The sequence below is a fragment of the Erithacus rubecula genome, assembly GCF_903797595.1.
Source record: "Erithacus rubecula genome assembly, chromosome: 3".
NCBI lineage: Eukaryota > Metazoa > Chordata > Aves > Passeriformes > Muscicapidae > Erithacus > Erithacus rubecula.
In genome coordinates this window covers 58,740,740-58,767,680 of record NC_136689.1, presented here as the reverse complement: position 1 = coordinate 58,767,680, position 26,941 = coordinate 58,740,740, and positions in this window count along the sequence as shown.

Sequence of the window (26,941 nt, the reverse complement as noted above, 5' to 3'; positions counted from 1 at the left end):
GCAGGCCACTGAGTGATGCTGAGCACGCCCTGCAGGCAATTAGTTCTTTCATATGAGTGAACTACAATTATATGGGCACACAGTAAATACATTATTTTACTGTCTTCTCCAGGCTATAGGGGCCCCAGTTTGTGTTTAGTGTAAGTGATAGGATTAGCATTAAAGTTTAGTGTATAGTTATTGTTAGTTAGTTTAGTATAGAAATGTAGCACAGAAAAGTCAGCTTGTCTGAGACAGTAGAAATATCTCCAACAGGAGACTCTCTTGGTCTCTGCAGCAGGGATATGGTTACATGGCAAAGTAGGGATAGCTGTCTAGACATCCTAATAATAACCTGGATGTGAGCCTTTCCAACAGATCAATTAGTTTGATGTGTGGAGGTGGCACCACCTGCAAAATGATCAACACTGATCAGTGCTTATTTTGCAGCCCTGCATGCTAAAGAAATCAGAATACAAGCACTACTGGGAGTGCAGCATCTGTGAATTTTTAATATGTTAAGCACTTAATATGTCTCCGGTTGTACTTATTGGCAAACAACTTAAGGAAGATCTGTGTGATGGTGTAGCACAACCTGACATGATGATGGCAGTGAGGCTGCCATTAGCTAATTACTTTCACCAGAAAAGGGGCTTTACAGACACCAGGATCAAGCAAAAAAATTAAATTTTAAAAATGTAGCTTCCTTTTAAAGCATTAAAACAAAAAATCTGTCACTGATTTGACTTGCTCTACTGAAATTTTGCCCTATTTTTAAGTGTAAGGTACTAGGACCTATCAGAACCTCATCACACCCTTCTCACAATATTAAGCCTTTTCCTAAGATGCCAAATGGAAGAACATCTGTGGCAAAATTCTAGCTCGCTATAGTGCATCTGATTTTCTAGAAAAGCCCCAACCATAAACCAAGCAAACCAAACTCTTTTTTTGCTGTCTTGGTGACCTGCCTGCAACTCTTGTTTTCAGCTTTTTACTGTTGGAACCATAACTGTAGGCTTCCTGCATCCTTTCATGGATCTGGGCAGCAGGTGGGCAGGAAGTCATCAGTGGGGAACAGGAAACAGAAGGGTTAGGAAACAGCCAAGGACTATTCAGGGGCGATGTTAGGTGTGGCTAGAAGTGCTCCTCAAAGTGAGTGAAACTTGCCTCCCAGTGGGACCACATGGACAATGCCATGGCAGTTAATGTGCTCTGCAACTGCTCTGCAATTAGGCTGAGTCTCAGGAAATTATACCCTGAAACTAGTGAAATTTTCTATGATCGTCACGTTATCAATGGTTATCTGATAGTGACCCACACACACCTGTGACAGATACATGGCATGTAAGGCAGATTAGATTGGAATGAATGGTACTTTATGGTGGTGGAGAAATCCAAGGATGCAAGATAAGGATTTTGAGACTCATTACAGACTCCAGGAAGTTACAGGGTCTTCCTTATGAAATGCAGCAAACTTGCCTGTTACATACTATTAAATGTCAGAGAGTTAAAAGCATTGTAGCATCATCTAGAGGCCAGACATAAACTACAGAGCACTGTTAGTCCTTCCGTTGAGTAAAGCACATAGATGGATATTAAAAAGATAAGATTCCAAGTAGGATCTTCCAAAGAACATAAAAATAGCTTTCCCAATGAATTCCTTAGAGCAGAGTTACAGTGCACAAATGTACATACTATGTATTAGTAATTTTGCACAAACTTGCATTTTTCTCCTGCATGTGTAAACAAATAATCAAAGGTGGTAGAATAATTTATAATCTAAAATTCCATCTATTTACAAATTTGATGGAGAGCTGACAAGTTAAATGAAGAGACAAGAATATATGTCCTGTTGTGCAGCTGCAATATATGACAGATTCAATTTAGGCAACAGCTACATGACTCAAGATTCTCATTTTATTTAATATATGAAGAATAAACTTGGTTGTTTCCATTTGCCAGTTGTAAACTTTGTCTTTTTCTGAATGTATTTAATAGGCAGAGTACAAATGGCCTATTGGAGAGTTTTATGAGGAATGTCTTGCCAGTGAAGTGCAGAGGTTGGAGAAATTTATAAGTATGTGCTTATGTGTGGGCAGGAAGAGTGACTTCAATAAAGACAGGTAAAGGACTCAACTTCTACTGCTATGAAGTGGGGTTTGGAAGATTTTCCCAAGACTAATTATAAATTTGTTTAAAAACAAGTTTCTAAAGCCAGCCTCTCATCATTCAAGTAGCTAAGAGTGCCTTGCAAATGTCAAGAAGCTCTGTCATTTTCACTTTGTAGACTTGGAAGCGGAGCACTTTGCTGATTTATTCAAACTGATTTACTCAAATTGATACAGTGAACAGGCAGCATTGAAAATGAAGCTGATTCCCCTGTGCCTTATTCCTGTGTATGGAGTAAGGCCTGCTGGCCTCTCTAAGAGGAAGGTTCATGTGGCTGACCAAATTAATTGTGCACAGATGTATATGAGACTAGAAATACAGATGCAGGATACTGGGCTGTTGTACAGATTTACTGCCCTTTAAATCCAGTGTTTCTTTCTGAGACATAATATCTTTCTCAAATCAGAAAATCTCCTGGGAAGTCAGCAGAAACTGCAGATTGTTTCATTGCACTGGCAAGATCCTGAGAAGATGGGCTTTTCCCTTTTTCCTTTTACAGTCTGAACAAACAAAGCAGGCCAGCTGAGACAGTAACCAATGAGCAGCTCCCAGACACCAGGAGCGAGGGAGAGCAGAGCCAGAGCAGCTGAAATGCTCTCCCAAGCACTTTTTGCTCTCTGCAATTTTGGGGAATATCTCTGAAAGGGTCAGTGGCAGGGGAGTTTCTTCTGCCTGAACCTCATCAGTCACTGGGCATGTCAGTGCAGGAATAGGATTTGGGTTTTTTGGGAAGCAGCAGACCATTCCCTGAACTATCCCCCTTTCTAAATGCACAACTTTCATCGGAACAAATCTCCTTAGCTAGCACTCTTTCTGCATCTCCCCAAAATGCAAGATTTTGGGTTCAGATTTCACATGCAAAAGCTTTTGGTTTGGACTTCTTTCCCACCAGGGATCTGTGGTTGTGGCTGTATTCATGTTTGTTGAGCAGCAGAGAGGTTTTTTATACCTTTTGTGATCTTAGGTTGCCTAAAACTATCCTGTCTCAAGTATTCATATAAAGTCCCTGAAAACATTTGAATCCAGGAAACTGAGATTATTAAACAAATAGCCACAGTTAAACTCTGGAGTTCAGGAGCCTGAGTTTGGGAAAGACAAAGGGCTTGTTATATATAATTGCATCTATTTATACTTTAAATGACACATGGAAATCTTCAGATATTCACATTTAATCAGGTTGTAAATACATTGAATTAAATAAAGTCTTGCTTAGGGTTCTTCTTGAATTCATGGTGTAATTTTTTTTTTTGTATGTGGAACAATAGTTAGAACATTAAAAGTACAGTTTATTTTAGAGATATTTCTCCATGCTTAGGGTTAATATGAGTACTTTATGAAATAAAATTAGAAGTAGAAATTGGATTCTAAAATTAGCATTTCACTGATTTTATCCCATATCTTTTTCTTTCCTTGAGACAATCCCTTGGAAAATTCCATAATTAACCCTTTGCCATTTCAAATTAGATTTTCAACTAAAAATAACAACATTAAATTAAAACAATTAAAATGATAAAACTCATCCAATAATACTTCCTAGACTAAGAATAGTAAAAGATAATACTGAGAAGCTAAGCAATTAAAAACCTATGTGCATTGGAAATAAGATGGTAGAAAGTGCAAAGAGAACTGAATTGGCTCTTGCTGTTTCACATATACAGGCTTTTAAATTATTGCTTTCAAACTTATGTGAGGTCTATTGGTTTAAATTCTTTAACCCATTGTTATGAAACCTCTATGTGAAAAAAAAATAAAATGGTTCAATTTAATTTCTTTTTTTGTACTTCCTCTATCACTTTTCCATTGGAGATGAACTGTGATTAGATACTGGAGTAAAATTCCAGTATTTTCCTGTGAGGGGAGTTTGAGCCTCTTTTCATGATGGCCTTAATCCCACTGTGGTGCAATCAGCTTGACCTTTGTGGAAATTATTGATTTGTATCTTAAATTTATATTCTGACAGTTTTGATAAGATGGATGAAGGATTTTGGTCTCAGTGTTGAGATTTCTGGGAAGAAGGATACTGGAACAACATTGGCAATTGGTTTTAATCATAAATTTAAAATTATAGCTGTATGTTATTTATATGAGTTATAATTTCAGAACCATGTGAAGCACTGGTCAGGTTCAAGAATTTCCTCTAGTTCATTTCCTCATGGGCAGCTCCAAAAATGAGTCATTAGTGGTGTCTAAAATTTGATCTTAGTACCAGGCCATGATGTGACTTTTCCTCAGTCTGCACAGTTCTCTTTGATGGAACCTAATATATTTTTTTCCTGCCACCCCAATGTATCTTGTATCTAGCAAAGTCAGTAACATCGTCCTAGAGGGTGCTAGAAGGATTTCTGACTATTTGGAATAAAAGTTTGGACTAATAATATGTTTATGTGAAAATATTTTCAATGTTTTAAAAATAAATGAGAAAAAGAAAGAAGCATGTACATGCACACACAAACACATGTGCACTCATGCCCACACATGTACAAAGGAAGTCATGAGGTTATCCATTCTGTATCTCAGAGTGCAGCTTTTTGGAGAGTACAGTACTGGGGTGCATTCTAAGAAAAGAGCTGACTCCAAGTTCAGAAGGGGCACTGGAACTAAATTATCTTCCAGCTGTCTTCTAGCCCAAAATATCCCATGATTCTATGAAAAAAGTGCTTTTCTGTTTTAGTAATGAAACTCTAGTCAGCTGATGAATTTCCTTTGACTTTTTTTATTTTAAACATAAATGTCAGACATTGTCACTGGGTGTGAGGTAACACGTTGCTGATGAGATAAAAGCAAGGACTACCAGAGACAAGTATAGCAACCTTCCAGAATAGAATTAGTGTAAACTCTGTTTCTCAGCTCATGGTGGCTTAAATGACTATTACATTTTTATTTACTGATTCTAATATTTTTGGCCATCTCCTTTTTAATACTATGAAATCTTTCTTCTTTGCCATCCCCTAGGGTTTTCCTCTTTGCAGAAATCACATTCCTTAGTTTTACCACTTCAAATCCTACATAAGTTTAGCTAGAATGTGACTTCCTGGAGATCTTAATAATACTGGGAGGTCCTTGAATAGGTATGTATTTTAGCTTGCTTTTTTCTTAATATTAGTGTAAAAGGTAGTGCTGAAAACTTCTTTAGGACCTCATTACCCAACAGGCTAGAACTGTAGAACATGTAAATGTATATGATAGTTCAGAACAAACTTTCCAATGTTGTTAAAACAATTAGATTAATATAGAACAACTGTAACATTGATGTGTAGAATGGCATTGATTCAAAAATGCTGTGCCAGACCTTAGATGGTTATAAATAATATTCCCTTCTATACACATGCACACACACACAAAACATTCCAATCATTGGAGTGTTTGGTTAAACAGCACAGACATATGCTACTGTACTCAGGGTGTTCTGAGCTCAGAGAACACATAAAACATTTTGTGTCTTGGGAACATTTTCAGAAAAAAAAAAAAAAAAAAAAAAGAAAAAGAAAAAAGAAGAAGAAATACCTCAAATTGAGAGCCTAGCATTTCTACGCTTTCATCTTATTTTCAAGACATTTTATTTTTAAAAGTCCCTGATTCCCTCTTAGTGTAACTCTGCTGTCTCCATCTAAAATTACTTATGCAAGAAATTACTGCCCTGCTATCTCAAGTCCCTATGCAACAAGTTCAGTGTAAATATTTCTCTTGCTGTGCTTTAAGAGCAATAAAACTTGGCTGATGAGGCTATAAGCCAATCTTTAACTAGAATACATTTTCCCTTTGGGCATGGTTGCTTACTGGTAGCTGCTAACAAATGGCCAAAAAGATTCATGCAGTTAAGTCTAAGTGAATCTGAAATTGGAAATATTTTAAATTTTTCCTGGTCCTCCCTGTCTTCTTTTTTCTCCTAGACTTTAAGTCTTTTGAAGAACCTGTGGGATATATATAACATATTGAGCATTGGTAACACTCCATACTCTGCACCTTTCATGGTGAGTCTAGCAAACAGGGAGAAGAAATACAAAAGAGTATATTCTTTTTTTTGTGGTTTAACCTCACTCATTAACCAAATACCATCACTCGTTGAGTCCTCCACCAACTGGTTTGCAGAGAGACATGGAAGGGCAAAGCTGGAAAACATGTGGGTTCAGGTAAAGACAATATCAAAAGCAAAAAAGCAAAAAAGCTGTGCACACAAGCAAAGCAAAACAAGGAATTCACTGCTTCCCACGGGCAGGCAGGTGTTCTGCCATCCCCAGGAGAGCAGGACAAACACCACCACTCCAAATGGCCCCCTCTTTTTCCTTCTTTCCACCACTTTACATAATTAGCATGATGTTACATGGTCTGGAATATCCTTCTGGTCAGTTGGGACCACCTGTCCTGGCTGTGTCTCCTCCCAGCTTTCCAAGCACCCCCAAGTTCCCTGTCAGTATTGCACTACAAAAAGCAAAAAAGGCCTTGGCTTTGTGTAACAAAAAACTACTCCATTATCATCAGTGTTTTCAGCACAAATCCAAAACAGATCCCCATACCAGCCACTGGGAAGAAAGTTAACTCTGTCCCAGCCAAAACCAGCACAGTAGTTTATCTGAGTGAATGTGGTTTTGAATGGAGCCTTGCACCTGATGGAGGTGATACTTGTGCTAAAATGTGCCCGTTGGCCATGATCAATATTTGTAGGTATTGTCTTAAATAATGCTGTTTTCATGCTTAAGCAGAGCCTGTTTTGGAACTCTGAAGAAAAAAAAAAGTTAGGATTTTTAAATAAAGTTTTAGATATGGGCATTGTGTAGGGATGAGTCTTCAATTCCTTGATACCTGTTCTTGTGGCTGAAGTCAACAGCACCGTTGTCCATGAGAGCAGGAGTGGAAAGTTTTATCATAGCAGCACTCTACCACAGAGTAAGACTAATGATGTGAAAGATCCATCATGTTACTCCTCAACAGCACCTGTCAGCAGGTGGTCTGACTTTTTAAATGGTACTTATAACTGAGATAAATAGATGAACTCATATTGTCTACTAAATATCAGTAATGTGTAACAAAGTAAAAAGAAACAAAATCTCAGTGTACATCCATTCCCTTATGACAAATGCTGAGTTAATAGAAAGTGAAACAGCAGAGGAAATCTTGATTTTGTCTTATGGTAGAATAATATAATCTGAATAATTTTCCTTAAACTGTGATTTTTATAAGTTGCTAAACTGAACCAATACTATGTCTTGAAATATCTAGAGGTTGAAATAGAGGGTTGTTAACATTTAAGATAAAATGCATCTATTAGAATAGTTCTTTAGCAGAATATTCTAGGAAAAAAATAAAACTGAAGAAGAATGGAACCAAAACTGTTAAATACATGAGTTGGCTCATGCAGTGGAAAACTACATAAAAACAGGGTCCTATTCTTATTGCTGCATATCATTCCAAACATATGCTTTTTCCATTTCTGAGTTTTGTGTAATAAAATATTAATGGGGCAATGAAGTGACTCCTTGGAAAGGGAGGACGTTCCATATGAGAACTAACTTTAAAATGCTGTGAGACCTTGGGGGCAGTTTTGCCCTTGACTTCACATGAGTAGTAGGTCATGGACAAAGCCTTTCCAATAGCTGCTGAGTTCAGGAATCTGTTTTGTGAGAAACAATCTACAAGATCATGAATTTCCACTAGAAAAATGAAGAGCAAGGTCTGCTAAAGCTTACACGTATCAAGAGAGGTATAGGCTTTTATGCTTCTGGATATTGTGACAATGTATATTATTGTAATTTTTGTCTTAGTACCACAACCTCCTGACCCAGTTTATTCCAGTCATGGATTTGAAAGTAGCTTCCAAATATTGGTGTTCTCTATGCAATTGCTAGAGTTTAATGAAGGTTCACCGTGAAGAATGCCAGCAAGCTTTGAGCTGTATCAGCATTCTTTGACCAAAGCGTCCAGCTCCACATGAACATGCTTTCTGATAAAATAAAAATAGCCTATTCTTCTGGAATATCATGCTTCTACCTGGGGATTAAAGATCTCTCTTTTTATTTTAGAGAGATTTAAATATCTTTATTGAGATCTGCTTAATCAAAAGATGGTAGTAGATGCTCAGGTTTTACTGTTTGCATACTGCTCTGCCTTGTCTCAACAGCAGAAGAAAAAGTCAAATAGTTTCCCCATGGGAAATAAGATATAAATTAACAGGAGTGTACCATTAGAGCAGATTATATAAATTTACAATCTTTTGGAATTCCTAATATGTTCCTAAAAGATAAAAAGTCCATGGAGATGGCTCTAGTTCTAGTCAGTTGATCATAATTGCCTCGTTATCATAATACTCCCTATAGGGCCCTACAGTAGTCATAACCTGCACACTCTAACACAAAACCTACATCCCTCCAAGGGTGCCTTCTATGCAGAGCTACCACTGCATCTAATCATTCATCTCAGTGCATTATGAGATAATGCTCCCAGACCTGGCATATAATGTAAAAAACTTTGAAGTCTGAAAATACCATTACCAAACTTTTAAATAGGAAAAGACATTCAGTATTCTTAAATACTTGAATTATGTGTTCTCATTATAGAAAGTAGGTATATGAATTGTACTTAACTGAGTGATTATTGTTTTAAAGAGATTATTCCTTCAGTAATGGTACCTTAAAAGTAATTTCTTAGGCTGGTTTTAACAACACTAAGTATAAATAGTAATCTAATTATACTTAGGAGAGATTTATAGCTCTGATTACTCTCCCTTTAAAATTTCAAAGGGACTGACATGAGTAATCAACATATCCCATACTGTGAATGCATCTTGCTATTGTAAGAAACACCTGCCAATTATTGTCTGCAGAATGATAAGCAATGCTGCACATATTATTTAAGGAATTAGTGATACATGTGCATAATTTGTGCATTTTTTCAATTCCAAGGCATAAAATGGAATGCTCTCTGGTTGAAGAGCTTTGATTTCCAGTCTTATGGCTGTTTCTTTAATATTGTTTCTTCAGCTATTTATTTTTGTTTCTTTCTTTATTTCCAAGCCAATTTATTATGAAGGGAATGGTGTCCCTATATGAATTATGGAACACACAGACAAATGACACTAAAAGCACATTACTGAAGTTTCAAAGACAAGTGCGTTTATTTGGAAACACCAGATCTAAAGATGCTGTCCTATGTACATGATTATGGTCTTCATTTACATGGTCTTTATTTACTTCTTGCATAGAATTCTAATCTTATTGGCTACACTTCTAGTGAATAAAACAGGGCAAGAGTATGGGTTTAAGTGTGTGATTACAGCTCTCCATGCATGATGCTCTTGGTATGTTTTTTTATTCAAGCCTAAGAACATCCACACAGTCAATGCATGAGCACAAGCTGGGAACCCAGATCATTTCCTAATAGATTGTTTTGATGCAGCCAGCCTTTTTGTTGGGTGAGAAGCAGATTCATCTATGCAGATCTGGACTGTGCTGTCGCTTGCTATCAGCCAAAGAACAGTCTTATTTGTCAGTAGCACAGGCACAGGTGCACACATTGTTTTGGGGGATTAAAGAAGACTGCTACAGTGAAATTTGTTCATAGAATTCTGCTCCTCCTCCTCTATATTTGCTGCAAGAGTAGAAAGTAAATGGCTGAAAAAAAAAACAAAACAAAAGGACAGAACAGTCAACTGCAGGAAATGAGAAATTGAGGGGAAAAAACCCCAACGAAATATTAAAGAGTGTAGTGTTAGTTCAGAGCTGATGTATCCTGATTCTTGTTTAAGACAAGGTGCAAAATTTATATGCTTATAACTAAATGCATCTGCATGCAAGACTTGTATTAGACAACTTGACCTTGATTCTAGTCTTTCCTTTCTCCTAGGGGTTTGACTTAGCAAATTTAATGAAAGAGTGCTTGTCATGTATAATATCTCCTTGTTTTGAATATTGGACCAATTGTCTTCTAGGGTGATTAATCACAATGGTTTAGGCAAACTGCTCAGATTTCTGATGCTTGAGTTTCAGATTAACTGATTGAAAGCTGTTGTGCTGTGTGAATATCATTGCCAGGTGACCATAAGGTATGTTGATAATATCATTTGTAATACTCAGACAAAGTGGCATGCTGTGCCTGATTTCAGGCTCTGCCTAGGCACATTCTCTGCTGGGCACAAACCTTCCTACCACTCCCTCTGCAGCTTGGTGCCTTGTTCTCTGCTAAATCATTTCTGTCATGTCTCCATTTCCTTGCCAAGCATCTTCTCCAATCTCAACCTCTATTACCTCATAAGAGTAATTTCCTCCCTCTTTTGCTTCCCAACATTCTCCCAATTTGTAATATATTTGCCTAGACATATCTTTATGCCTCTTTTTCTCGTGCCCCACTCCCCTGGTTTTGCTATTCAGTTTTTCCTCTTATCCTTCCCACGTTGAAATGAGATGATTTCCTGCTGTACCCTGCTAACAGGGGGATTACTGGGAAGGGTGGAGAGACAGGTTCTTGGTCACAGTTTCAGCCATTACAGCAAAATTCTGTCTCTGCCAGCCACAGCAGCCTTCGGCTGGAGTGTATCCGTTCTGGTTGAACACATGCAGCCAGCGAGCCTGGGGATCTCTGAGGGAATGGAATATTCTCACTCATCCTGGGGGGAGTACATGAGCAGCCTAGGAAGCTACTCAGAACAGTGAGACCCTCAAGTACATTTAATGCAGAGGAGATTTTCAGGGGCTTTTAACTAAGAGATTCTAAATTTTTTAATGACCCTGTGTAAGCTGCGTTGTTTTTCCTTCCTCCATCCCCAGGCTTGTATCTTTGTGGAAGCAACAAGAGTGACTGCAGACCTTTAAAAAAAGCAATATAAAAACTCCCAACACACACGTATTCCAGAGTTTTTTTAAATATTGCAAATACTTTTCTTCATTGCTGGAAGCAGCTAAATATTTTTAGGGTAAGTTCCCATTCCCTCCTTCCTGCGAGTAATGCAGGCTAGTATTTGCTGTGTTCCATTTGGGGAAAACTTTCTTTCCTGGCCTCCTCAGACCATCTCATAAACCTTTAAAGGGATTTAATTAACTAACTTTGTTCTCATAATAAAATTACCTAACTTCCTTCATGTCTTCCCATCTAACTTCAGTGTGCTCTCAGGTTTCTTGTGTGCTGCTGCTCTCTGGGCTGTGTGGTTATGAGTAGAGGTGATATATTGGTATGATTAAGTGAAATGTGCATAGTTGATTAGCTTTTCATTGGGCAGCCACCCAGAGCACTGAAACTGTAGAGTGGGAATGCAATACTGAGGAAAACTTTGTCTAGATATTCCAAAATGGAGAGAAGGACCTGCCAAGTGTAAATTAAAACCATTTGGTCTGAATACTGAGGATAATTGTCTCCTTCATTCACCAGGTTTAGATATAGTCTGCATTGCTTGGATGTTTATTTTGTATCATATTCTGGTTCCACTGTTAAGCTACTATGTGCAAGTCTCATCAGACATGCCTATTGAATAGTCTTACCCTTGTGGAACAAGTCTTCAGATCAATAGCTCTTCATATATAACTATAGTCATATAAAGTCCTGTTTTTCTCTTCAAGTCAGTTTTATACTGCTGTCACTTTGCTGCATTCACTGCTACATGAGGATGTAAATGAGACTCAAACTTTGCCAACTGCCCTTTCAGACAGAGAACGCTCTTCATGTCTACACTTTCACCTCTCCAAACCTGCTCTGCTTTGGGAGAAAAAGGTGGGAAGAACAGCAACATCCCTGGACAGCAGCCATCTTACAGACTTCAACCCTTTATACTGCAGAGGTTCACTGGAGGGAAATCTTTGTTAAATGTTTTCAAAACTAAATTTCAGATGTTGAGGATGCTACATTCACACAAGAATGTGCATGAACACAGGCTTGTTTCTGTATGCTGGCACACACATGTAAGAAGACACATATATGCTCACACAGTACCTTATGTGAGTGCACACGCACACACATGCCCAAAGACTCAGAGAAACTGCCTGTCTGCCTCAGTGTCTTCTAAGATTAGCAGAGAAGCTCTTCTACAACTCTGCTGACAAATGATGCAGAGGACAACTCTGTTCTTCTAGACTTAGAGACAAAACATCAAAAAGAGACCATAAGATCTTCTTTCTCCCAAATTTTAAGGGAGGATCTTATAATGTTTTCACCCTTTTATTTTTAGCTTTTTGGGTTTTTTTTTAAATTTTGGCAGCATATTATGGAAAAGATTTTCCTAATATTTATTCTGTATCTTCACAACTGGAATTTAAACCTATCATGTTTGTCCTCACCATGGTGGATAAAGAGAACAGATGGCTCTTCATGGCAATCTTTTCCATATTTTAAGACAATCATGTTCTTCATGAGACCCTCTTCTCTAGACTAAAGAATCACATTCTTTATTTACAATGCTTGTTCTCCTGTGGACACCCAAGGGCTGCTGCCCTCCTAGATGATTGCTCCTACAACTGACACAATGCCCAGGAAAAGAAAAGTGGAGGGATTCCTTATATAAAAGGATGTGCTTCTTTTGAAGTTTCTATCATGACCTCTTTAATGGTGTATTTGCTTTTTTTTTTTTTCCCAAACAATCTTAGTTGACTCATATGCAGCTTGAAAACCCTCAGATTCTTTTCTGCAAATATTCCAGTTAGCTGGATTTTCCCCCTCTTAAACTTATAGTTACTTATTCTGACTTAAGTGCAGGAATCTGCATTACTCCTTTCTGACCTCGTCTGTTTATCAGGGTATTGCTCCAGTGGACAAGGATCTTTTGAATTCTAGTCTTACAGTGTCAGAAATGCCTGCTACCCACACTGTTTGATGCTGTTTACAAAGGCTACAAAGGTTTTCTTTGCTCTGTTTGCTAATAAAACTATAAAATACCATGTCATTTAGGAGCTTATGTTAAAAGAAGCATATTGTTTAATTGTGAATGTTTATATCAACATTTCAAAAGTAATTTTCAGCCAACTGTGCACCCATCTCAGACTAATTTAATTACGCTGTATTTCCTAGCACACTTTCAAGAGCCTTCCTCACTGGAGGCATTCAAGAACTGTCTGGATGCAGTCCTATGCCATGTGCTCTAGGATGACCCTGCTTGAGCAGAGAAGTTGAAAGACATGACCCACTGTGGTCCCTTCCATCCTTGCACATTCTGTGATTCTGTATGTGCTAAAAACAACCAAAAATTCACATCAGTAGATGGGGAGAGAATGAATATTCTGCCCAGGCTTAATGTCTCCTTTATTCTCTTTGAATTAACAACTGAAAAACTTAAGATACTTACATGGGCCTATGAAAGTACAAAGTGGCTTCTATAAAAGGCTTCTCTCAAAGAAGAGTATTGCAGAAGATTGCTACTTATTCTACCTGAGTCTCTGGTTTTACTAGTTTTTTCACATTGAAATTCGTTGTTAAATTATCTTTTTGGTAATAAACATTCTTCTATGCTGATATTAATGGTTGCAGGTCAGGCGACAATGAAACTTCTTTGAGTTCAATTTCTTGTGCAGGTATAAATGAGAAAAGAATATGACAGATTGCTTTTATATTTTAAAGTACTTGCATTTGCTTCTGGGGTTGTGAAATACAGACCTTTTGCACTTAAATATACAAGTATCACCTGAAATTTCATGCTACAGATAACAGAAACCTTGTGTTTGTACTTCAGCCTCATTTGCTGCCAATTGGAAAGCCTGGTTCAGCAAACTGAGACCTTGATTTGGTGAAGTGCCTTAATTTGTGCATCATTTGAATTTTGTGAATAGGCCAGTCTTCTCCAGTGTGGCTATTTGTACTTTCAAAGGATGCTATGTATGTGTTCCTTCATGTACTTTACTGAGGTCAACATTTGTTCTTTTCAAATGAGGCAAGCCATGAAATAAACCATCTTGTTTATAAAGTGGACATTTGACTGTAGAAATATTGTCATATTTTTTTTATGATTTTTAAGTTTATTTGTGCCTCCGTGGACAAAAAGCCAGTTCCTTTTGAAATGTGCTCTGGAGGCTACTGATGGGATACTCTTAATTCTTTTGTTTTCTGATCCTCAAATTCTTAGAGTTGGTGCATAGTCCTTTCTTGGTTAGCTCTGTGGAGGCGTAATCTCTAGTGGGGAGGGTTAGTTTTCACATACTTTACTGTATGTCCTCACTTTGTAACTTACTGTACTCTGAGCCTATCACATGGCTGGGGGAATGGTATGTTTACATTTGTTGGTTCCTGGGACTTAATTTCAGTGTGACTCAGAAATAATTTCAGTGTGACTCAGAAATACTTTGTCTGCAGACTTTGAGTCATGGATAAGGGTTTTTTTTTATGTCTGGCATGATGCTAAATTCCATTTTTGACTGGTGGCTCAGTGTTTTTGGAGAGACAGAGATACAGCACAGATCAGAAATTTTAAATGAGCTAAAGATTTGGGATGCAAGGACTAGGAGTATACTTCCTGTCATTTGTGAGGTAAATATGTGCATGGAGATGATGTCATCATTTAAAATCTCATTGGCTGTATTCTTTCATTCCATGGAAGCATTACTAAACTGGTGGGATTTTCAGATGCTGAGCCTTACTTCTCCTCAGACCTCTGAATTCATAGAATAGTTTGGGTTAAAAGGGACATTTAAAGGCCACCTAGTCCAAGCCTCCTGCAATGAACAGGGATGTCTTCAACTGGAACTGGTGACTCAGAGCCCCATCCAACCTGGCCTTGAATGTTCCCAGGGTTGAACACCTACTACTTCTTTGGGCAACCTTTCTAGTGTTTCACCACCCTCACCATAAAAAATTCTTCCTTTTATCCAGTATAAATCTACCCTCTTTTGATTTAAAACCATTTCCCTTTGTCCTGTCACAACAAGCCCTGAAGACAAACTGAAAGGTGCATATCAGATACAGTACAATCCCAAGTGGAGCCCAGCAAGGGAGCAGTCCTTTTGGAAGTGTTGAACAATGCATATGGAAGAGCCATTTGTTTCACTAGATCAGTTCAAGTCTGAAATAAAACATGAGAACTGCATGTGGGGTAGAGGTGTCAGCAGTGACTGCCTCGATTATCTACCCTGTCATGCCACTTGCTAACATAGATATAACTGATGACTGAAGCTTTCTTGTTCTTAGAAGCTTTCCTTTTGTTGATTAAATCATGATCTTGTCCTGATACCTCTAAGAACCAATCAGCTTCTAGTAGCCACCATGTTCTCTTTACTTATAGCCAAGGGCAACATACTTTAGAAAGTTCAGGTGATTTGAGACTGCTCACATGTATGTAAAATGCTTCCAGCTAGAATCACACAAGCCATGATATGTGAGTTAGTTTTAGCCACTCTCTGTTAAATCTATTAAACTTTTAGGTGCTCAAATCAACTTTGTCAAGACTATTTCAGAGACTCTTCTTTAATCTTGTATTCTTGTCATTCTCTTTGGTCTCACTTGATTGATCTGTTTGAGGATTCTTCTTGAAGTTCTTAAATAGTTAATTATTCATGGGGTCAGACAGGCTTCTTCAAACATGGGAGATCCCACTTCCAGAGCTGGGAATGCATGCAAGCATTTTTAAGTCCTGTAGTGGTGATCTTTTCTGTGCTGGAAATTAAACCCCATTTTATAAGAAATTGCAATAGATACTTTATTCTGTTTTAATCACAAAAGATTACAATGGTATGCTTTCTACATTTGAGTTATAATTAAGAAGATGCTACATGTCTGGACTAGGTAATATAAAGGACAGAACTGGAGCTTATAAATTTGTGATAAGGCTCACACTGTGCTGGGGTTTAGGCAGGAGGATGTGTATCTAAAGTAGAACACTCATACAGCTTTCAAAGAAGAGGGAACTGGCTGCCCTACTTATGACCCTTCCCTGTTGGCTGGGTGAGAAGGAAAAGTAACTTATAAAGTCTACCTTTCTTACTTCAAAGGAGAAAGGAACTGGGGAAAGGACAGAAGAAAGAAAAAGAAACACAGGGATTAAAGGAAGCACCCAAATATATTCAAAGTGCTGATCCTTGCCTTCAGGACCTTGTTTTACTGCCTTGGTTAGCTGAATCATGAGGTTGTTTTTTATACATTCCCCCAAGATATTCAAGCTCTTAAAAATTCTTGGCAAAATTCCAGTTATTCTCCAGAAATATTTTCCACTCTGCCTCTAGGATTTCAGCATAGGATTTACTGTCAGATTTTTTGGGCCTGATTCATTACAAATTTTCACATCTCTTTTGTGGGACACTTTGAGAATTTGCCCCCAGAGAGAGAGAGAGAGAAAGAGGCAAAAACAGAGAATAATGTAGAGTAGCAGTAGGGGACAGAAATTTCTCCACTTTGATTAGAGAAGGGATGGAGAGGGGAATTTTCATAAGGAATCATTTCTCTAATGACTTCATGTATTGACTCCTCTACTGCTCAATACCTGTACAAGTCTTCACTGCAGAGTGTGTGCAGTGCTTTAATTGCCTTGTTAAAGAAGAGAGGAATCTCTCCACAGCAGAGACTCATGAAATCTTGTAGGCATCTCACACTGTACTAAAGGTATTGGACACCTTAGTACTGTAATTATTTGCCTTTCCTGCCTGAAGACTTATTAATGCCTTTTTCTTGGAAACTCAATCACTACACACCTTAAACCTTATGTAAAGCTCTGACATGAATGGTCTGAACTTGCATTCACATATCTGTCTGGGAATGGCACCCCAGTCTCATTCTCAAGGGTCTTAGCTGTAACTCTGACTGTCCTGTCACTGTTCAAAGCAGGACCACATGGTTTTTTTTCCCCTATTCCTCTTGCCTCACTTAAAACTCATTTCTTATAATTCTGTTTGAATTCTTGACTCTCTGAGAGAGGCACCTTGTATTTTCAGCACTTTCTCTCTACTGTATTTCTCAAAATAGATGAGAAAAAGAAACCCAGAAGTATTAATGAAAATAAAAATAAAGCCAAAGTAGCTGTCTGTGTGGCTCCAGTCTACTGAATTTTATACATGTTGACAGAAATATATATTAATACTTAACTCACTGGTGTTGGGTTTTTTATTTCCCTGTCACTACTTTTTTGGAGGAACAAACCCTGTATATGAAGCCCACAGACAAACAGTGAACTGGGATTGAAAGGGGTTTGATAGTTCAAGGAATCCATGTGCCCAAGCAGATTAATTATTCTTTCCTATGTGAAAATGTGTCTCTGCATGTAAAAACCTAAGTAGCAATGGAAAAGTGAAGAAGGGGTGTCTGGGATTTTACAATATCATGTAGGCTCATTCTCTGAGGACAGTAAAAAATGCCTCAGCTTGAGGCAAAACATTCATTTATCTTCATTGTTTCTTCTGTTTGTAGAGTCTTGTATAGCTACCAGGTGAACTACCCAAGAGTTTACTTTGATGTGCACAGAAAAAAATTTAAGAAGTTATGTCACACATTTAATCATCACTGTCCTTAATAGGCAAGGGATGGTGTGCTGTTTATTTTACAAGCAGAGAAGTTATACAGATCTTTCTCCACACACTGTTCCCATGTTCACACCTACACAAAATCTGCTGTCTTGCTTTGACTGGGAAATGTCAATTATCCAGTGGTTTAGGCCTGGCAGCTCGTTTGAGTTGTTGGAAAATTACAGTCCTCTAGGATGATACCAGCAGAAAGCCTTGCCAAACCCCATCACAAACCACACACCCCATCACACTGAGCAGGCAGAAATTGGAGGATAAGTGAGGGGTCACTGTGGAAGTTAGCATATATGCATCTCATTTCTATAGTGAAAAAAACCCAAGAAATTGCTCAGTCTATCTACTGTGGTTTGAGTTGCCTGATTTTTTTCCCACTTGGCACAGAGTCAGTTTGTTAGAGATACCTTTCAGGTCTTGTGTAATATCTGATATTGCTATCTGGATGTCTTAGACACTTTAGGATGTCTTAAACATCCTAGAGACTATATGCCATGTGTGGACTACTGAGGTCCTCAGAGTTCAGATTACTGAAAAGATTAGAAATTATTTAATGCATTATAGGATGCATGATATATATCAGTAAATAAGCTCTGTAGGCAGTGAAAGTCTTCTGGAAGTCAGTATGTTTTTTAGGCAGCTCCAGATTGAAGCATGCAGACACATCAGGTGTCACCTGAGGCATCCTAGAATCTGAAATTTTCTCATGGGGTTGATTGTTCAGACCTACAAAAAACACTCCCTGCCCATCCCCAAACACACAAATGTGTTGTGAATTTGCAGTGGGATGTCTTTGGGCATCTAAAATGGCACCATGTTTAGGTGGCTGGATCTAGTGCACATCTTAATCCCAGGAGAACTCAAGTGTCTGCACTGGGAACTGCTTAGAGGGTCCCAATTGTGGCTGGGTAGTTCAAAGGATGACACAGGGGGAGTATTACATCATGCCCCTGAGATGCCCTCTATCTCTGCACCCTGGAGGAAGTGCTCTGTCTTCCTGGATTTATCAGCTGCTGTTCTGATAAGGACACAGGAGGAGTTTGCCTCTGGTCCCCAGCTCACCTCAGAGATCAGTGTCATGGAATGCTTTTCCAAAGCTGTGCAATCCTTCTTGTGGACCAGAGGTGCATTCCTCTGTCTCTCTCCCCACTGCCCTGTTCAACTGCAGACCACTCTTTATCTTCCCACTCCATTCAGCTTCCTGGACTCCTGCCCCAAAACATTTCCCCCCAGACTCTTTACCAGTTGAAGTCAGAAGAAGGTCAGCTCACAGTGTAAATGTTTACACAATAAACTTTGCTCTTTCTATACTTGAAGATAACTCTCCATGTTTTTAACCTCCCAGTGAACCTCATGATAGTGGTAGGAAGTCTGTTTTCTCCGTGAGCCCTAGAAAAAGAGAAGAGGAATATGTAGGTCAGGCTGCTTTAGAGAGCTTGTGAGCTGAAGCAAACCACTACCTCAGGCATCAGTGTCAGACTATTTTCCAGTTCTCCTGTCCTAGGAAATCTGATTATTTGTGTCTTGAGGTTTGTGGTGTTTGATGCCTTCTTCCTCCTGGAGTCCTGTGATGTTGTGTTCCATTGAAAAATAAATTAATGTCCTAGCCTTTACTATAGTATAGGAAAACTGGAAGATGTGAAGCTCAGATGTTCAAGGTTTCAGAAGGAGATTGAAGATACAAGTTAGTTGTTAAGATTTTGTGAAGGGCAGAGAAGAAATGAAGAAGACTGAGTCAAAATTTTTTAAATTGGCCAGGTATATATTTCCCCATATTATTTTTTTTTCACTAAGCCCACTAATACAACTTCTCTCTTCTTTTAATTTTTTGATATAAATACTTACTAAATTATTTTATGCTCCACTTTCGAGACTTTTATTTTCCTATCTCTGAAACCGTCTTGCTTTTGTTTTGTTTCTGGTTTTGTTTTTTCTTCTGTTTTGTTTTTGCCTTGAACATCATAGCAAAAATAAAAGAATATAGTCAAGGTGAGATTTGAAAGCAGATAAGTGTAAGTGCTGACAGGAAGTCTCATATGTCAAGGACAGCATAAGATAAAACTTGTTTTTCTCAATTTCCAAACAAGTGGCTGATAGAGCTGGTATCTCCTGCTTGAGGGAAGTAGAAGTTTGACACAATTTTAAAACAAAGATGAGGGATCTGGAGCTCAGCATTGAAGGATACATTTAAACACACTGAAATTCACTATAGCTCTTCACTGGCTTGGTAATGTGAGAAGGAAAGCTTGAGGAGAAAAAAGAGGAGTCAGGTTCTTCTCAGAAGACTGATCTAAGTTAACAGCAATGAAAAGTTACTGCAAGGACAGAAGAACATCTGGAGGCACACTTGTGAGCAGCTACCCTGGCAAGGGGCTCTGGGTGTCTGGGGAGGGCTCAGGGAGAGCAGAGGGAGAGCAGGAGGGACACTCTGCTTGTGCACTGAGCTCACTCTGCAAAGGTTCACCCATGGAAGTCTCTGTCCTGTTGACTGAGTAGATATAATCAGGATTTGTGCTTCCAAGTCTGCCCTTCTAGCACTTCCCTTGAACACTGCTTTCATGCAGACACAGGTGAAACAAAGACAAAGAAGCCCATGCACGTGTGTATTTGCTTATGGGTAAATCTATTTTGAGTTATCATGGGTAAGCAGGATGTCCAAGTTAGTTTTCTGTGATTTATAGCGGGATTTTTGCATAAAAAGAACTACTATTTTTGTAAAGTATTATACATTTCCTTTAGGGAAGGCTAAATCAGCCATATTAATTCAGCTAAATTCAGATTTTTGTGATAAATGATGGAAATATATTTTAGGTAGTCATAGAAAATCTATCCAAAAGTCTTGTGAGAGTCAAATGGACAAATAAAAAAAGGTTTTGTTGAAGCTGAATAAAAGTCAGTCCATCATAACAGGGTAATATAGTGGCAAACAAGGAAAACAAATGTGCTTATTTTGAGAAGTTGTTATAAATCACCAATAAAGCTAGAAATATTTCTCTGAAGAGGATACTGAAAAGTTGGGCTGAATGGAAACATATGCCTAACAGGTTGAAGCAAATCAAAGGCTTTAAACAAAAAAGAAGGAACTTCCTTGCTGTAGTAAAGCCACAGGGGACTGCTGCCCTACTCTACTCTCAATGGTTTCTTAGACCCTATGGTTTTATACTAAATCATCTCTTCTCTACATGGCAATGTAAAACATAAAGGAAAATGTGAAGCCTCTGATTGTGAGAGCATGACAGCTCAGCTGTATGAATATAGAAGCTCAGGACAGTAGAAAACATCAGTGTAAAATTACAACATACTTGTTAACTGCCAATAAAAAATGCCTATTTTTGTTGTTATCCAGTTTCAGTTTGTTTCATTGCATGTAAAAGCATGCCTAGTTGTCAGAAAGTTGATTCACTGGCATGTATGAAATTTTCCTGAAGGTAACTTTCCTCCCCTCTCCCCACTTTTGTCCTGCTAAACACTTCAATGGGATGAAAACAGAGCTTGTTTACTGCAGCTTTTACTGTTTGCACTGATCTCCAGAATACAGTTTTACCACAGTTATATTTTTAGAATCCTCTGTGTTGCAACAGCAGGCAGCAGTGACACGCTCATGTTACGAATCTGCAGTGGTTTGTCATTTCTTCAGCTACAGACTTTGGCAAAAAACTATTTGTGGTGTTTACAAGAACTGCAGCACCATCAGGGATTTGGGCACACAAACCTGAGGCATATAGAGTTTCTTAGGCTAGCTGGAATTTAATTTTAAATAATGAACAAAAATATTTGGTGCTTTTAATGGGTTGAATGAAGCAGAGTGTGCTTGGAAGAAGCTTGCATCAACTTAAAAGAATCACTTCTGCAGTGTTCTTGATACAGTTTGGCTATGGCATACCAAAAATCCAGCACTCTATACTGAGTTATGCATGGAAAGCAGAGCTGGAACACTAAAAATAGAGATGGTGCCAAAATGCAATGCCAGTCCCTGGCAGCACTGCAAGCTCCTCATGCTCTGTTCTCATGGGAATTTCCCTTTGCTCCCAGGTGGCTCTGTGCTGGAATGCTGTGGTTGATATTGTGAGCCAACTAGCAGAAATGCTAGGGAATACAGTTGTATAACACAAGAGTAGTGGGTTATAGTAATCCTGGGCTGCAAAAGTGCCCTAATACTGTTTTATTCTAATTATTTTTATTTGTAACTGGAGTTGCAAGGACCTAGTCCCAGAGTGTCCCAAAATGTATCAGAAAAAGAAGCTTGACTGCTCTTTCACCTGTGGGCACCAGTTATCTTTCCTAGAAGCACTCTAGAATAAGTTCTCTAGAAGAAATTTAGAATAAACTGACCTTGGAAGTACAAGTAAGATCCATTTCTCCTGCTTCTCTTCCATAGTCTCTCTAAGAAAAAAGAATAAAGGAATGCTGACAAATCTCTGTGGCTTTCCTGAGACTGTTCATACATGTGGGGGCAGAGGGGTTCCTTGAATCTACTATCAAAACAAACTATGGGAGATGAGTCAGATTAATGCCTTTCCCAAGATATGACATGTCCATATATTCCTGCTAGCCAGCTTTCCACAGCCTGGACACAAAACAGCAAATTCCTGCCTTTTTATCACTGTGACAGGCAGTGGACACAGTGGCAGACTGGGCACAGGGCTATTGAGAGATGGAGTGCCAGGCCATGTGTCAAAGACTAGCTGCATGATTTTGGAATGCAGGGTTTGGCCTTTAGGTTAAGTACTTCCACTGTAAAATGTAGCAGGAAGCTGCAACATTTAGAAACAGCAGGTTTCTATGTGAAGCTTGAAACTGGAAGTTAAATGAGTGCAAAAGAGCAAGTTCTACAACCCAGGAGTTAGAACAACATGAGAGTAACAGTTTAATATTTTTTCTGGAGTAAATATTTATTCCAAATTGCAACCAGTCTCTTGGTACTGACTTTTTGTTAAGTAGGGATGGCTGCTAGTTGTATAAATCCTAAAACTGGCAAATATCTTAAATTGTCAATCTGCAAGTTAATTGTTTATGAGAGTTGAAAAGGAAGATTTATCCTGCTGTTTTTCAAACCTCAGAAGTTTCCTTGATGGATTTTGAAATTTTAAATTAGTCTGTAGGCAAGGAATAAAGGCAGTGTCTAGGATGGTGCCTCAGCTATAAACTCCCACTCTGAATGAGGCAGAGCTGCCATTTTCAGTGGGATGCTCCAGTTAGCTTCCTGCTCTCACTGTGTGCAATGATCTCCTTTACTTTAGAAAAATGCTTTGTACATAGCTGAAAAGGTGTGGTCCATTCCCACAGAAAGTTTTGGTTATAATGAATAGAAATTGACCTCACTAAAAGTAATAAAGGAAAATAAAACCAAACCCACTAGAAACTGTTTCCTAAGTCTTTTTCAGACTGCCTCTGTGGAGTAGTTTTAATTTCAACATTCCCCAAAAATATTTTTTTTATTTCTGCCACCCAAGAAGGAGCACAGGAGAAAGAAAATAGTAATGGTTCTGTGTGATGCATGCTAATGGCTAGAACATCCTAGACTTAAATGTGGAATCTGAACAATGTGGGTACAGATCAGACAAACAAAAAGTTGGTTGTTATGTGCTCTGTATTGATGTAATTAAAATTAGCCATAAGGAAAAGTTTTGGGTACCTACAGGAGTTAGAGAAGGTTTATGTCTGTGGCATGAGAAGATGGGAACTTTCCACACAAACTGAACATGATGCAATAACCTGCAATTTACCTCTTCATATTTAGACTTTGACCTATTTAGTTTCCAGGGGTAGAGATTGTGCTTTCTTTTTGAATGCCCAAATGTTTTGAGAAGAATGAAGTTTAATTGCAGAAAAATGTTTTTGGAAAGAGACATTGTGGCTGAAATTCCACTCCCTTTGCCTGGAAGAGTTTCTTTGCACTGCTAGCATTCAGTGGGGAGGTGAGGTGTCCTGTTAGAGTCAGCATCTGTTTCCAGCCATGACTGTGCTGGTTTGGTGCCAGGCTACTCTGGTCACCAGGCTCTCAGGTATCCTTTGGTTCCCAACAGAACTGTTGCTGCAGCTGAGACTCTCTGTGCACTTTCCATGTGCTGGGACATTGCTGTAGCTGTATCCTGGCAATCTCTGAATTGGCCTTCACTGCCACTGAGGAGGGGAAAGTGGAAGTCCCTCAAGGTCAATGTAGCTGTGTATGATGTTTGAAAAGTGTTAATGCTGCAGTCTTATGGCTTCTTAGCTCAAATCAACTAGAAAAAAAAATTGGATTTGTAGCCTTGGTATTTGTGAAGGAAAGTTGCAAAAACATGACCTGAGCTCACCCTGTATTAAAAGGGAAATAAACCACACAAATGTATTTATTTATTTTTCAGCAACTCATGTTACAACTAACCTCATGATGTTTTGTGGCTTGACTCACAGTTTTCAAAAGCTTGAGGTTGGTAATAGTGAGTAATACATAGATTGTCACATACAGAGCAAAACCATCTTTTTTATTTTATTTTTTTTTAAATTCAAGGGTTAGATAATACCAAATCCTGATTCTGCTGTGGGCTCTCGTCTGCTGTCATAGGAAGTGTGTTTGACAGTCCAAGTCTCTGTCTTTGGAAAGAAGAGTGGAATTTCAACAACAGTATCCCATACTACAATAAATGTTCTGTAAGCCATGAAACCAGTAAGTTCTATTTCCTCCCGGATTTTTGCCAGTTACCTCTGAGGATATTATCTTCATTGTCTTTCAGGATTCTCTCCTCTTCAAATCTTGCTAAGACTGCTTAATAATTTGAAAACACTTGTTGCTAGTCTCTCGAGATATATTTTAACTCTAGTTTGAGTCTGCTTTCCCTTCAGCATTTGATGCTTGGGCACTGGGGTTTATAAGGAAAAAATGGGTGGATTAATATATTCCGAAAGGAATTGTGAAGTATTTAAAAATTATTAATTTTTCAGATCGCCTATTATTATTTCATCAAATCCATGGCTCCCTTTCTATAGCACAAATAAGAGATATCAGAGTACAAGAATAATGAGAGAGCATATTAATTGTCTTAGAAGACATCATGGTTTACTTGGTGCTACTCACCTTGATTTTCTGCAGAAGGATGCTTTAGCACTATGCTGTGATCACTGCTAGAAGATTCTCAATCTGGACACATAGAGAACATTGCTGCATTGCCACTGGTTGTTGCAGTGTGTTGCCACTCATCATTTCAAAATTATTTACTCTGTGGGAGCACAGCACCATTGTGAATCCCCATCTGTGCAGCCAGAGAAGGGCTGGTTATCTTGTGCTGCATGGAGGGAGCATAATTGCCTCTTCATCTATTTGCAGGGATTAATCCCAAGCCTGTATCCATTACTGGTGAGATAATGAACTCTTTAATTATTGATTCAAACTTTATGCCATGCATACATATAATAATTACCTTCATGTTTTCCTCTATTCCATTGTCTTCTAGCTTTTTTTACTGGGCCATTGTATTTCCCAGCACTTCAGGAGAATGGACTCTGAATACTGAGATGTCTGTCTCCTCTGTACCCTACAGATGTGAAAATCATCTCCTCTTCTGCCTCCTCCAGTAAGAATGGAACATTGCCTTAGTGAAAAGGGCTGGGTATGGAAAACTTCAGTACAGCTGCAAAGCAAAGCAAAATCAAAATAAATTAGTGCACCATTGGGAAAGTCCTTCCTTCAACCAAAATGTGACATTTTAAAAAAATATGTTCATGCTTTTTTAATTAAATATTTAGAAATCTCTTCATTTTTGCTGCTAAGAATAAAATTCTAGTGCATTTTTTATTTTTGAAAACCTAAGCTCCACTGCTAATTAGTGTTATCAAAAGACATGGACAGATTATTCTGATGTCTTTTTATCTCTGCATGATAAATGCCTTCAAATATCCTCCCTTCTCCCCTTAACAGTTGGATGTCATTTGAAAACTGAGTAATAATAGTAACTATTCTCAGCAGAAGTGTTGAAGTTCTCCCTCTGGAGGCTACTGTACAGTAAAATATATATGCCACATTTCAACCATACAGTTATAGATGGCTAGAATTTTTTTTTTTTTCCCCAAAAGTAATTGAAAAGCTAGGGCTTTGCAGAGAAAGGTATCTTCAGGATGTCTTCTCAGGTTGAAAATGTTGTAGAGGTTGTTGGCCAGAAGTCAAGCTCTCATGGACCTTTCCATACTGGAAAGGTTTTTATTGTATCAATAAGATAATTACCTGGCACATTTTTTTGCCCATTTCACAAAGCACTAATTCCTGAATTTCTTGTTTTAGCATCTGTGATTAAACTCCTTTCCTTTCCCCCCTCATATACTATATTTTTCCTGGCAGTGATAATGATATATTAAGCGTATTTCATTTTTGCAGTGTAAACAGAAGGTAAAAAATACACTTGTATTTGCAACAAGCTGTGTCTGCTGTTTATCAGGTTGCTGCTCTACTATTGTTTCTATAGTCTGCATGTCAGTGGTTCACTTGACTGCAGATTTGCACACATTCACAGGAGACATATGTTGCACATCATTATGGATTTAATCATAAGTCTCCATACTTCTAATGGAAGAAGATAATAACAGTTTCACATGTTACTTTGACTTTATAGTAGGAGTTTAGTGGATAATCAGACACCATCTGTGGGAATTAAGACCTTGCTCTTAATTTTGCTAGCATTTTGGATAGAATATTTTATAAGGAGTTAATGTATTATAGTACACTAATTTTCCAGTAAGGCTTGGCTTGAGATTTCTATTTCCCCATCCCTCTGGGCACTTATGTTAAATAGCTGACTCCCCACCACTAAATTGGCACAAAATCTCTTGTCCCTTTTAAAACAAGATGTATCATATCTTTCTATTTTTGCTCCTGTAGGATTTTTTTTTTAAATTAATCTTGACAATAATCATAGTAGTTTATAAAATTAGTGGAAAAACAATTTCCAACAGTCAATTTGCATATTGTCTGAGCAAAAATTTTGGTTAATGCTGAATGCATAGTCCTTGTACTTGTTAGATAATTTACAGCAGACACACGTCCTCTTAATTACATCATAGTAGCTTAAACAGATTTGTAGAGCCATTAAAAAATCAATACTTAGCTTTTAGGTGATGAATTAATTAACAGAGTGTGAATACTGAAAGTTTGCTTTGTCCAGCATGCACTATGCCATTGTAGCCTCATCATCAATAGAGAGAAGTGCAAAATTGCATAAAGTTAATAGTATGAAAATGTTTTTGAAATGCACTGCTTCCTTTTTGGGCTAATGACAATTCCTGTAAAACTCTGTGATAGTCCAAAAGAGTGGCACAAAATGTTTTATGTATGAATATATGTACAATGTGCAAACATTACACCAAATGTATTGCCTCTTCCTTCAAGGCCTATGTTCATAATTTTCTCTTTGAGCTAA